Source organism: Anser cygnoides, chromosome 7 (assembly GCF_040182565.1).
Source record: "Anser cygnoides isolate HZ-2024a breed goose chromosome 7, Taihu_goose_T2T_genome, whole genome shotgun sequence".
Taxonomy (NCBI): Eukaryota; Metazoa; Chordata; class Aves; order Anseriformes; family Anatidae; genus Anser; species Anser cygnoides.
The window spans coordinates 2,906,000-2,918,962 of record NC_089879.1 but is presented as its reverse complement, the minus strand read 5'-3'; the positions used below and the strand labels follow the sequence as shown (position 1 = coordinate 2,918,962).

General features: G+C 46.0%; 1 protein-coding gene across 3 annotated transcripts in view; it reads left to right on the top strand.

Moving 5' to 3' along the window:
• The window catches only part of DOCK1 (dedicator of cytokinesis 1), a 281,505-nt gene that overhangs the window by 175,964 nt on the left and 92,578 nt on the right, over positions 1-12,963 (top strand). The window lies entirely within an intron of this gene.

The following is a 12,963-nucleotide window of genomic DNA, read 5'->3' as shown; positions in this document are numbered from 1 at the left end:
TTCTCTCTTCCTCCACGGCCTGCCTGTGCCTGGTAGAGCTACCACCACGGGGTGAAAAACCCCGCACCTGTGTAAGTGAAGTGCTGACTTGGAACGGAATCATCTGCCTGCTTAAATTTGCTCTTTTTTCTGACGGCTCAATTTGTATTGGCAGGCCTTATGCTGGCTCAGGTGCCGTCTGTCCTTCAGCAGCTGGCATCGGGCTGGTGTCTGGCTGTGCACCCCGTGCCGTGGCTTGTTCTGTGGCTCATGCTGGCCTCCCGGACCCAGAGCCGAGGGTGCTGCTGCCTTAGGGCTCCACGCGATGGGCAGCGTGGCCTCGGGTGGGATGCTGGCGGGGGTGAGCCTGCTCCGTGTATCCCAGCCTTGGTCCCGTATCCCTAAACCGCGTGTAACGTGGGGGTAGCACATCTATCACAAAGGTGGTTCGTGTCCCCAGCTGCCGCCCTGGTCACAGCGGGTGCATCACACAGGGCCCTGGTACCAGCTGTGCCCTGTTAGCAGCACGTCTCCTGCAGCCTCGTGGCCGGAGGGGATATCACTGGGAAGAGCTGCAGCTGGCAGGCTGAGAGCAATTACGCTGCAGCCTCGGTGCTCACAGGTGCTGTGGTTGGGCAGGGTGGGAAACAGGAGGTGTTAATAGGAGGAGGCAGAGCCTAACACGAGTTTTCCCTCCAGAGGTCCTACAGTTCCTCAGGCATGGGGCATAACTGGGGCTGCCCGCTCCTGCCGGAGCCTGCAGGCGTTGCTGCTCTTTCCCGGGCTCTCCTCACATCCACGCCGATGTAGCAAAGTGAGTTTGTGGCCAGCGGCTGGTAGGAAACTTGGGATCGAGGTGAAGTGAGAGTAATGTAGGGACACACGGGCAAGGAGAAGCTTTCTGCTGATCTGCTGCAGGTGGCGAGTCAACGGAGCCTCAAAACCCACTGTTGTGTTGTTCTCAGGGTATGTCTGAAAATATTTACTTATTTATTTATAGCAGTCAAACTGGAGTGGCTTTGTTGGAATAACAGGTGATCCTGTATTAATAGGGAACTTTAAAATTATTTACCTTTATGACACTACTCATTTCTTAATGCTGAAACGTTCCCTCCGAGGCTTCAGGTATTCATTCAGTAATCGCTGTTCAGTTCCCTTCTGTGTTTGGCTTTGATAAAATTTATTACTTTGCGGTTTGCCTTTTGCAAGCCCAGTCATGTCTGCAAGTACGCAAGGCAAAACAAAAATACAGGATTGAGAAAGTAAGATATAGAAGAAGATAGTTGATAGTTTTCTGACAATTGACTTACAAAGATATCCAAACAAAAACGTTTCTGGAATGAATTTTAGTTGCATGTTTTTGTCGGTGAGATTTTGGAAGGAGGCGCGATACTACAACGCATTTGCAATACTCACTCTCCCTGCCATGCTGTTTTCTCATGTTCTTCTTGCTGGACTGTTTTGCACCTTTTCACCCAGCAAACATGTTTAGTTTTTAAAAATCAAATTAAAATTGCCGAGTGACCAAACCAAGAGCGTTTTGTATAAACTCTTCTTGAGCACCGAATGCTTTTTCATTTGTCACACTATGTTTTGCAGTGCGCTGCTTCTGCAAACACCTCAGTCATACTTTATCTAGGAAATGTTTTTATTTTGTTTTAAGGAAAATATTCCTCTCTGAGAGATATCAGCTACTTAGAACCTAATATATGCATTCATACGGGGGTTTACTTCCCTCACTTCATTCAGGGTCACGCACTTTAAGGTCTACCACACGCATTCAGCCCCTGTACCCCAGAAGTGATTACTTTTTAGCCATTGAGTTTTCCTAACCTACCTAAACCTGTAATTTTCACTGCTTTCAACAGATATTTTAATTTACGTATTTGTTTGTAGGAGTTAGGAGTTATTCGTCATCCTTCCCAGGTTGTCCGACCGTTGGAGGTGGTGCCAAGAAGCGCCTGTACTTTTTCAGGTCAATGCTGATCAGAGGTGTGTGGAGGGATTGCTGGTGTTGCTCCTTGCCAAATTCAGTGCTGGAGTGTTAAGTGTAGCAGTGGAACGATATAAATGTGTGCTGAGCTTGGCGTTCCTTCAGCTGGCACTGTTGGGTATGCAGAGCAAACCTCCGTAGGTCATTCTCCCAGCACGGCTGTGTTTTGTTGCATCGGGATTGCCAAGGAGGGGAACAGGGGCTTGGTTCCCCTTGGGGAGTGTGGGCTCAGCTCTAACGTAGGTTCTCCTACAGGCCAAGGACTCAGTTTCTTCACCCATTTCTTCATTTGTCCTGTCTGAAGTTACTCTCTCTGATCTTGTAAGAAAAAAAATAGTAAACTCATGTCTTTTTATCAAAGAAGTTGAAAATCTCCATCAGCGCCTAAGTGAAACAAAGCGGTTTGTAATGAATATGAATTTCTACGTGGGAAACAAGCACTAAATGTAAACCCCGAGATGGAGTAGGTGTCGCGGAGAGAGTGGCTCAGCTGATAACCACCTAGACGAAGGTGATGCACATTTGTTTCAGTTCTCTGAATTCGCAGAAGGCCACTTCACTGCGGTGTGCACACGGGGTGATGCATGGCATGTCTGCTGCCAACTATTAGTGGAAGGAGACAGTTGTCTTAATTAGAGGGCTGTTTTTACAGCTTCATATATTTTAGTTTCTGCCAAGACAACTGACAACAAGAAATGAGGAATTTATGAAGAAATCATGAAAAATTTATGCTGGCATATGTGATTTATTCATCTGGCTTATAAAATGTATTTTAACTTCCAACATCAGAGCTGCTAATAAGAAATGGGAAAATAGACAGAGTCTGAGGATCACTTGTATGAACATGCACACCACGCACCACGTTGTGGTCCTACAGCGTGCATCGCAGTGACGTTACTGTGAGTTTCAGACATTGGGCACTTGTAACTTGCAAGATTTTGTTTCATTAGTTCAAGTTGGTCGGGATTTCACTGTAATTATTTGTGGACAGAAACTGCACAGAACGAAAGGACGTGGGAGAATAGTAGAGTAGTGCCAGTGACAAACTTGCACCAGATCCTTCTATATTGCATCTTTTAAAAAAAATAAAAACAACATTCAGAGCTGAATTACATCTCTGAAAGGAAGCAGAGTTGTTAAATAGATTTTTGTTTGTTTTTGATCAGTTTCTAGGTATTATCTTTACAGAACTCTTTGTGTGGACATAGGAGTCCATGGGGGAAAAAATAAATAACATTTCATTCATTAGACTCACTTCAGTTAGGCTGTTGCATTAATTTCCCTTATAACTTGTAACAGCTGCAATGTGAACTGATAATTCGTTTGCTTGGGAAGTTAGGGGAAAAAATTACCCTGCTGAAGGCTGTGGCAAAAGTGCTTCTGCATTTGAGGCACATGTTTTTTTTTTGTTTTTTTTTTTTTTTACTCCCCTGATAGCATCGACTCCTCTGTTTTGGCCTTATCCAGGATTTAAATATGTAAACTTTCACCATACCCTGCGTGGAGGTTTGCACTGGAGCATGCTGCTCTCCCTCCTGTAAAATATCCAATCCCTTTTGCGTAGGTGTTTTTGTGGAAGTTGTTCTCTTGTTCTGACACAGGAACCCTACCTGCACGAGCCTGACAGATGAAATATAACAGTTGCCTTGATTTAACGTGGGGCTTGTGCTGTTCCACCTGGTAAGTAGCAGGGTTCACCGGGACAAGGAGGAGGTAAACGTGCCCTGCTCCCAGTCCAAATCCTCCGACAGCCGGAGGGGTTGCTGGGGCTGTAAAGGCAGCAAAGGCAGCAGTCTTCCCTCGGATGGCATGGGTTAGAGAGGGTGACGGACACGCACTGAAAGAATTACCACCCAGTACTTCCCGTTTGTGTTATTAAATGAAATCGCAGTGATAATGAAGCAGGTTTTTTTTTTGCCCGTGTCCCAGTGCTATTTATTACTAATGGTATTCTTTCCCTGCAGTGAATAACCCCGTGTGCAAGTACCCTAAGACATCTTACAGAGCAAGCGGTGGGTTTGGAGGTGCTGCAGAATCTATTAAGAGTCTTAGGCTGAGGAAAGAGCAATCCCTAAAAGCCTTTTCTAAGATTAAAAAAAAATAAGGTGTAAATGTTTTCATATGCTTAGAGAAAATCACCATGTGAAGGTTTTATCTCGTGCTACTCTCTCCTGGTGCTTGTCTGAATTCAGCGCGTTAGTTAGCAAGTTCCTCGGGCTGGGGGTGCAGCAGCAGCAGGAGGGGCTCTCTGGTACTGGGCACCATCAGCTCTGGTAAGAGCAGAGGGCAAGGACTTCATCTTTCCTTCGAAAACTCTTTTCTCTGTGAAATTTGTCCATCGGAACACTGTGATGTTGCGTTACCAGGACAACATCAGTGCTCACAACCATTTAAATGCATTTTGGGTTTGATACTTGTCATAGATCTAAACTCCTCTATGCAAATCCTCTTAGAAATTTCACTGGAGTAAACAAACAAACAAAAAAATTCAATCCTGATATTTACTGTCATCCATCAGCCTTGGGGAGCAGCCACTTGTGCTGGTGATGAGCATGTCCATGGCACGAGGCATGCAGCAGGTCCTCCCGGAGCTGCTTCTGTGCACCACGTGCACTGGGTGCACACACCAGGAGTGCCCCTCTGCCTCGTTCCATCTGTAAATTAACTTCACTAATCACTAACTTTATAATGCTGTTTTTTATCCACCCCAGCCCCCCTTTTTTTTAAGTTGTGAAATACAAAAAAAAAAGCAAGACTATGTCCTGCTAACTTCTCAGCTGATTAATCTTTGCTGATGGTTGCACACACCTACCACTGAAACACGCATTTGTGAGGTGCTCTTATCCTACCAACTGATCTGTAAATGACAGGGTAATTAAAAGTTCCTGTTTACGAAAATGACACTTTTTGCAAGTCTGTTGTGCAGTTCATCCAGAAGCGGGCCCTGGCTTCCAGGTGTCCTGCAGTACCTTCAGCTCTCCTTGACCGCAGTAAGCAATCGCTTTGGCCATTGTCAGCTTACAAAGCGGTTCCCTTAATGTTTCCTTCTCTCCCTGAGTCATAAATTGCCTGGCCCTCAGAGTGCCGTCTGCTACTGGGGGATGCAGGGCTGAGGGTCTGCGAGGCACCGAGAAGGTCTGGAGGGAGTCACAAAACGTGCAACTCCTTCCCACTGATCTAAGGGAGAAGTGCCTGCCCTGGGTATTGGGGTTGTTTATGTCTTAGTCAAGACAGTTCCTATAATAAAAAGAAAGAGGAAATTCAAGTCCGGCTTTTCAAAAAGAGCACAGGGAGTTTGTACACAATGTAGGACTCCAGATATCATTGGAAAGGGGAAAAACGTTCTCTTTCTTGCCCTTTGATAGACAGCAAGGGGCTGTCCGGCAGTGCTCTGCCGGCTCAGTAACCCCAGTAGCTCCTGAATCCCATACCTTGTACCCCTGCAAGGGGCTGATCCGGATCTAAATCTGGTAGCGAGATAAAAACTACTGTGCCTAATCAAATCATTTGACTTGTATTATTTCTAGTTTTAGTTTTTTAAAGCTGTGAGTGTATTCAATGTTTGTGTTTAAAGTTTATTTTAAGCTAATTTAACAAATTTATGAGTAAGATGGTGCGAGTGGGTAATTTCAGCTTTTAGGTATTTTGTTCTCTTATGTCAGTAACTCAGTGCCAGTATTTTTCTAAATTTCTCTGGTTTATATCGACATGAAAGTAAGAGATTTTAAACATAGCAGCGGTAAATCCCAGGGAAGAAAGTGTTGTGTCTTTCTGTGCAGTGCGTTCACGAAGGGGAGCGGGGTTGTGGTCTGCGGTGAGGACTTGCGCTGCGGGGCGAGAGGTGTTTCCTTGGCAGGTCCGTGAGCACTTCCATTCCTCAGCACGTAGGTGAGCAGCAGAGAACGTGGTGATATGCAACAGCATTTCTTTCAAGGTATCTCAGCAAATTATGTGAAAATAAACACCATTGCAGTATTTGCTGGTGATTTTGTTTTGATGATTTTAGCTTACCTTAAAATTTTACTCTCCTGCGAGCTAGCCGTGGTGGAAAATCACCACGTAATCAAATTGCAACACACATGTCGTTGGCAAGCTGGTTCAATATCATCTCATCTGTAAGTGTACACACCTACTGCTGTTACTACATTTTAATCTGAGAAACTGCATTTGGGATTTGTTGCCCAAACAGTTTGGCATTGTGTGGAAATGAAACTTCACCAACTTGTTCAGCTCACTTTTGCTAAAGGGGTGCCGTTGTCAAAGATGTCTTGCTTGCCATAAAGCAAGATGGATAGCGTCAGTTTTATGTAGCGGCAATAATATTAAGTGGCGTTATTTTTATAGGAATCTCAGAGCATCTGGGGAAGATCATCTGCGTTATGTTGACCTTACAGATGTTTGAGTTGATTCATAGAGGGATTAAGTAATTTGCCTGTGCTCATGCAGTGAATAACCAGCAGTGAAGACCAGAATTCAAATCGTATATTATTTTCACATGAAACGTTCTGCTCCATTTCGATAACTAGAACATTTGCTATATGAACGTTAACCCATAACTCTAATCGAAATAGCACAGTTCCCGTCCTCAGCGCATAAGTTGGAAAAATAATTCAGAATTGTATCCAAAACTAAGGAAGGTCAATGCGGTGCTTAGGTTTCGAGCGCAGCATAGACAAACATTCACCCCAAACGACCCGTGGAGTTACGTACTTCTGTGAAGTCTCACCTAGATGGTCCTTCTGGATTCCCATCTTTGTGCTAGAGGTTGGCACCTCCAAGATGCTCCCAAAAAACGTCTTGGTGTGTCATTACCCCGTTGGATCAAGCCAGAAGAGGAAGGTTGGTTCTGTACATCTCAGATGCTGGGAGCCAAGAAGGTTGGTTTGGTGGAGGTGGCCACAGCGTGCTGTGGTGAACCACTGAGGTGGATGTGCTTTGACACGAGAGCTGAGTGACTGCGATGTTGTCGCGTGGTTATTTCACCTCCCCTGTACAAGAAAATGGCTCAGGCAACACGTACGGCGTTACCACGTTATCCTGAAGGTCGGAGTGTGCTGCATGTAAAGCCTCAGTTCTCATAACGCTGTGCCAAATTAACAGGAATGAATAGATGCTGAGTAAATAATCCTGTTTTGTTGCTGGTTTGTAATGGATGTGTTGATTGGGAGCAACTTCTCTATCTGTTTACATCACGATAATTTGATAACCCATTTGTGTTATTTAAACTGCGCGTTTTGGAAATGCCGAAGCCGAGTGATCTGTAACAGAAGCCGTACGTAGGAACTGCTCTCCTAAAGTGATTTTTAAATTGCTTTGCTTGCAGCTACGGAGTTTGCCATAAAGAATGATTTCTCCTTCTGAAATTTTGAAGCCACGGGAGTGGTCAGAGCTGAAGAGGGACAGCCTGCTTATTTAAGGCTCTTTAATGCCCCAACTGTTGTGGAACAGAGTGCCGTAGACCTTGCTGGTCTAGCAGAACGTTTCACTGCAGTTTCTTAATGCCCTAAACTAGGAATCTGATTTATTACCTATTAGGTCTTATTAGATCCTGTTCATAGGGAAAAATGAACGATTGTAGCTGGATGGCAGAAAATTAATTTGAAATAAATGTTATGTAGTCAGGCTTCTTCAGTTCTTTTATCCAAGTCAATCTCTGTGGCTTTAAGGCTGGTTTTCCAATTTCGATGTGGTTTCTCGTAGAGCCATACCGTACGTGCACACAGGAGTGCAAGTGTGGTAAGAAATTGTCTATTCAGAGCAGGTAGGTGTTGATGTGATTGCTTCACATGTTTATAATCTAGGTGTTTTTTATCTAAAAACAGTTTCTTTGTCGTAATGAAGGCACTCCTTATGTGTAGCACTTGCTGTGCTACGGGGGCAGCTGGGAGGAGGAGGAGGGTGGCTCTCAAGAGTCCCGTGTTTTTGGATAGCATGTTATCTGGGGAGGGGCCTACGGGTGTGGTTTTATTTCTTCAGATCTCTGCTTCTCACCCCGCTTTTCAGCTTTGCCTTTATTGCTTTTACCTTCAGTTTAGATAAAGCTTCCTTCAAATGCACTGTAAGAGCTGTCTCAAGTAAAAAATATACTTGCAAACCACCAATAGTTTGCAAGGTTTTTGCCCCGTGTTTGCCTTCAGAAATGGACCCCAGGTGCTGGTGGGAGAGCCACGCGAGGAGCCCCATGCAGACTGAGCCCTGACCCTAAGACTTCCCCTGCAGGCCCCACAGAAATGAAGGCACCCTTAGCAGAGCCTCACTGCCCTGCCAGCACCCACAAACATTTCAGCCCAGGCCCACCAGGCTTTGGGCCTTCCTCCCCGTCCCTCGGGAGCTCCACGCGTGTGCCTCCCAGCCCTGGGGCTGCCGAGCCAAGCGGTCGTGCCTGGGACACGTGCGGAGATGTCCCTATTGACTCCCCGTTAAATAAAAGGAGGAGATATTGAATTCGGCTGGGGAAGGAGTAGGCAAGCACTGATGTGCTTCTCACCCGGATCGATCGTGTTCGTTTGGGTGGTGAAACTCCTCGTAGGCTGAGGAAATGAGCTTGCTGGGCCTGGCAGAGGCAGCGGCAAGATTACCTCTGCAGTTCCACATGAGTGAAGGGGAAGCTTTAGTTGTTCTCTAACACCAAACAGAAGATACAAATACCTTGTCTTGCATTTGTACATCATCGTACCTACTCTTCCCTGCTCCTAGATTAACACAGATCGTGCCTGTTTGTGTGATTTGCAGAATCCGCCTGAGGGCAGGTTGTCTTTATTGGGTAGGGGAGTCAGAAATACGACTTGCACAGCACACGGGGCAAGTCTTCGGAGACAAAGTCCTTTGCTTCTTGGCAACATCTTCTGACGTATGTAACGGGATGGGCACAAAAGGTTTTGTAATTGAAAGAAATGCAGCACCTCATTATCTCCAGAGCAGCCAGGTGCCCTCGCTGGCTGAGGCCGGCAGCCCAAACTGATCTGTGCTGCTGGGTCCCTGTCCCCACGCTGCTGTGACACCTGCTGCCCCAGCAACGCCTTGGGACTTGCAGGCACCCTTTTTACCCCCCCATCAAGGTTTTGACCATTATAACAGGTATATACAGTGATCCTATCTCACTTAAATAACAGATCAGTGTTGCATGAGAGGAAAAAAAGCAATGCCTGGAGTGAATTAACCAACTGTTCTGCCACAGTTTCCTTCTGCTGTGGTGTCTTCGAGTCGCCTAGATGGGCAGATGTTAACTCACACCGTAAGGAGGAGTTATAATGTACGCTATGGTGGCCTACCAGGAGTCATACCAGACATCCCATATTCTGATTTTGCTCAATATCTATCTTCATCGCCTGTCTGTGCTCATTTAATTTGCCCTTGTATGATGAGTTGCCCTTCTCGGCATCTTTATCGCAGACAGCTCTTAGTCCAGTGAAATTCAGCGTGAGATTTCATCTCGTGCTGTGGAGTTGCTGTGCCTGGATCCCACCCCGCACAGTGCCTGGGGAAGGGCCTGTCTCGGAGCTGGCAGCTTGCGCATCAGAAACTGTGCTGGCACAGTGCTGTTCCCAGCACGTTTCACGTTAATTTAGGCAAAGCAACATGCTACAATGTTCTTACGTTTTCCAGAGCCACTTTTCTCTGGGCCTGACCCTATAAATGTGTTTTTAAGTAATTTCGAATGAGAGAAGACGAGCCCCCAAATTACTGAGCTGTACAAATTGACTTAAAAAAAAGTCTGTTTACCACAACTGAAAACTTCTTAGCAGAAGTTAATTTATACAGCTGTGATCATGCAGTAATTATGATTTGTCACAGTCTAATATTTACTTTTTTTGACTAATTTAAAACCTATTCATTATACGACATACAAATTAAGAACAAAGTGTTGTGTTGGTCTTTGAATGCGTAATTGCAATTAAGACATTCTCCTGCAGAAATAATGTGTGTAGGGTTAATTTGGACTCTGCGTTGTTCTTTCTTCTTTGTGTGTCTGCACAATTAAATTATCCAACTGTGGCACGGAGAAAATAATCGATAATTATTTGTATCGGAGCTGTACCGTAGTGTTTTAATGGAGGTGCAAAAGCATCTTCAGCAGTTGGTAGTATGTTGTAATGAAATGAGAAATGTTTGGCAGGTAGGTGGCAGTTCGAAATCCTGCTGAGGTTTGGGGGAAATTCTTCAGCTCTGTTTATTTTGTGACTCAATACGTGTTTTCTTTTTGTACAGAAGGGATGTAGGTGGCATGCCAAGGCCTGCAGAGCAGCACAGAATCGTGAAAATATTCAGAACCTATCCGTAGCATGTTACAGGGTATAACATCTCCTAATGAATTTTGCTTTTCCTTCCCTCGGGGTGACGAATGCTGTTAGTCTGGTTGTTATCGTTCTTTCCTTGTTATTTAAAAGAAAAACTTGAGATGTTTTACAAGAGCCGGTAAAATAGTTCAAATGCCCAGGAAGGCGCATCCTGCAGGGCAGCAGTAGCACCACCGCCTGGCGCTTGGTGATGGGAACCCTATGCGGCACCCTTCTGGAAGGATGGTGTGGGGTGCCCAGCTTTGGGGACAGCAGCTTGTCCCATGGTGCTTGACCCTCAGGCAGCATCGTGACCCCACAGGGGTGCTGGTGCAGGGACGAGGGGCAGCCCTGAATTTGGGGTTTGGTCCTTGGCTTTGGCAGGTGGCGAAGGGCAGGGCTGAATGGGGCTTCTGGCCTCCGCTGCGAGCGGCATTACTAAAGGGAGCTGGGTTATTCCTGATGAAAATGTCAACGCTTTCAGAGTTGCCATCGCAGGAGAACCTTCAGAAGCCTTTATTTCTCCCCTTTTGCTGGCATTAGATTCTTAAACATTTAATGACGGCTTGGGAATAAAGATATTGCAATTTCATAGTAAATTACAAATCGGAGTGAACGCCACATAAGTGAATCTATTCCCCATTATAGGAACAGCACTTGAATGGTATCCTCAGCTCATGCTTTCTTATGTAGGGAACTAAATCGCTTTTTGTGAGGCTCATTTTCACCCTTACTTACGTTGCACGGGTGATAGGAAATGTATAACTTTTAAGTATGCCTAAAGAGAGAATTTCACAACTGCGATAGAGCAGATTAAATATTAAGGTAGGTATATCTAAAAAAAGATCATAAAAACCTTTTCATTTTTTCTCCCAGTAAAATTTGAATTACATGGCCCAAATAGCAGGGGAGGGGGTGTTATTCTTTCCAATGAAGCTAGAGAAAAAGGAAAAGGCTCCGAAAATACAGGGAAAATGAATCTTTATCTCAGAGTTGGCATTTGTAGAAAATAGTATTGAAGTCATTTTAGCAATAATGTATAAAAAACTTGTTACATGTTTTCTTTTAAAATACTGTTATCTACCAGGGACCTGGGGGACATGAGGAAAACAGAAATAGCACACGTTCAATTTTAACATCCCCTAAATCTTCAGCAGGCCTTCCCACATCTTCCTGGCTGTCGCAGTGAGCAAAACCGAACCCTTAGTGCAGGCTTTTGTGCTGATGCTATGATGCTAAAACTTTTGATTGAAGGCACGATAAATTCTGTCAGAGCTTTGCGTGCCACTTGCAGCCACTTTTAATATCTTTTGGGTATCCATTTTCAGCGATCACAGTTTGTGTGCTACTGACGTTAGAGCTGAAAATATGTAAAATCTGAACAAACTGCATGCCGTTCTGGCTTTAATTTGTCTGCTAGGATATGGAAAAAGTCCAGAAAACTGTGCTTCTTACCTTACATAAACCTTTGACAAATACCGTAGTTGTTTGGTGCTGGCCTATATAGCTTCTCGCCTTTGCCAGCCTTCCCATAATGTCTGCTGCAGATGGACGTGGACATGCTGGCAAGTCTCATCTGGGTGAGCATCAATATCCTTTCTAAAAGCAGCATTTTCCTGTCCTTCATGAATCGCTGTAAGGCCAGCATCCCTCTCTGTCAGGAGGCTCCCATTGCCAGTCGCGGCGTGCCGCTCGGCTCGCTTCTGGCTTATTGGTGCTGGCGCCTGAGCGGTGCTGCAACAGCGGCTTCATTACTGGGCGTCGGGAAAATCCGTCTGCATCCGAACAAGCCTTCATCCTCACGGGGCATGTCGCTGTCTCTTCCTGAGTCCTAGCCCATCCTACGCTCCGTAGGTATAATTGCTGCAAGTTCGGGATGCTCAAAGACTGTGTCGTGGGCCTCGAGCTGGTGGTGTATGACTTTAGACGTACATTATTGCTTAAACCTCGGTGCAGTGGAGGGAGAAAACAAGTTGTGTATTGGCTTTGAGTGAATTTGTCGTACAGATGTCCTGGCACGAGACTTCACAGAACCGTAGCCTGGCTGAAACAGGCACGGAGCTCAGGTCCCTCTGGTTCCCCCCTGCTCCAGCAGGGCCCCCCCAGCAGGGTGCCCAGCCCCAGGTCCCAGTGGGTTTGAAGCTCTCCAGGAGGAGCCCCCAGCCCCTCTCTGGGCAGCCTGTGGGGCACAGACGTGCTGCTGGGGGCCAGGGGCAGCCCCCGGGGCTCCAGCTTGGGCCCGAGGCCTCTGGGCCTGGCCCTGGGTGCCGCTGAGAGGAGCCTGGGTCCGTCCTCTTAGCGCCCTCCCTTCGGGTAGTTATGGACGTGGATGGGATCCCACTGAGCCTCCTCTTCTTCAGGCTGAGCAGTGCGCTCCGGTTTGGTGACATTTGTGGTGTTCCCATGAATCAGGTGCTGCCTTCTGGCTGGGGCAGGCAGCTTCTGCCTGCCCCTGGGTGCGTCCGTTGTGGTCTGTGGGACGGAGCCGTGCTCCTGGGCAAGGGGAAAGGCTGCTGGATAACAGCAGTACCCGACTCCTCCAATTAACTACGTCAAGTACATGTCATGGTTTTCAACAGCAAAGTGATACACTCTTCCATTATATAATATTAAGCTGGATAAGATTGACAGCTTTAGGTGTTACTATATGTTGCTACCTGTGCCACCTTCGCCTTAAAAGAAACATCTTCAATGTTTTTGTTTTTTTTTTGAGGA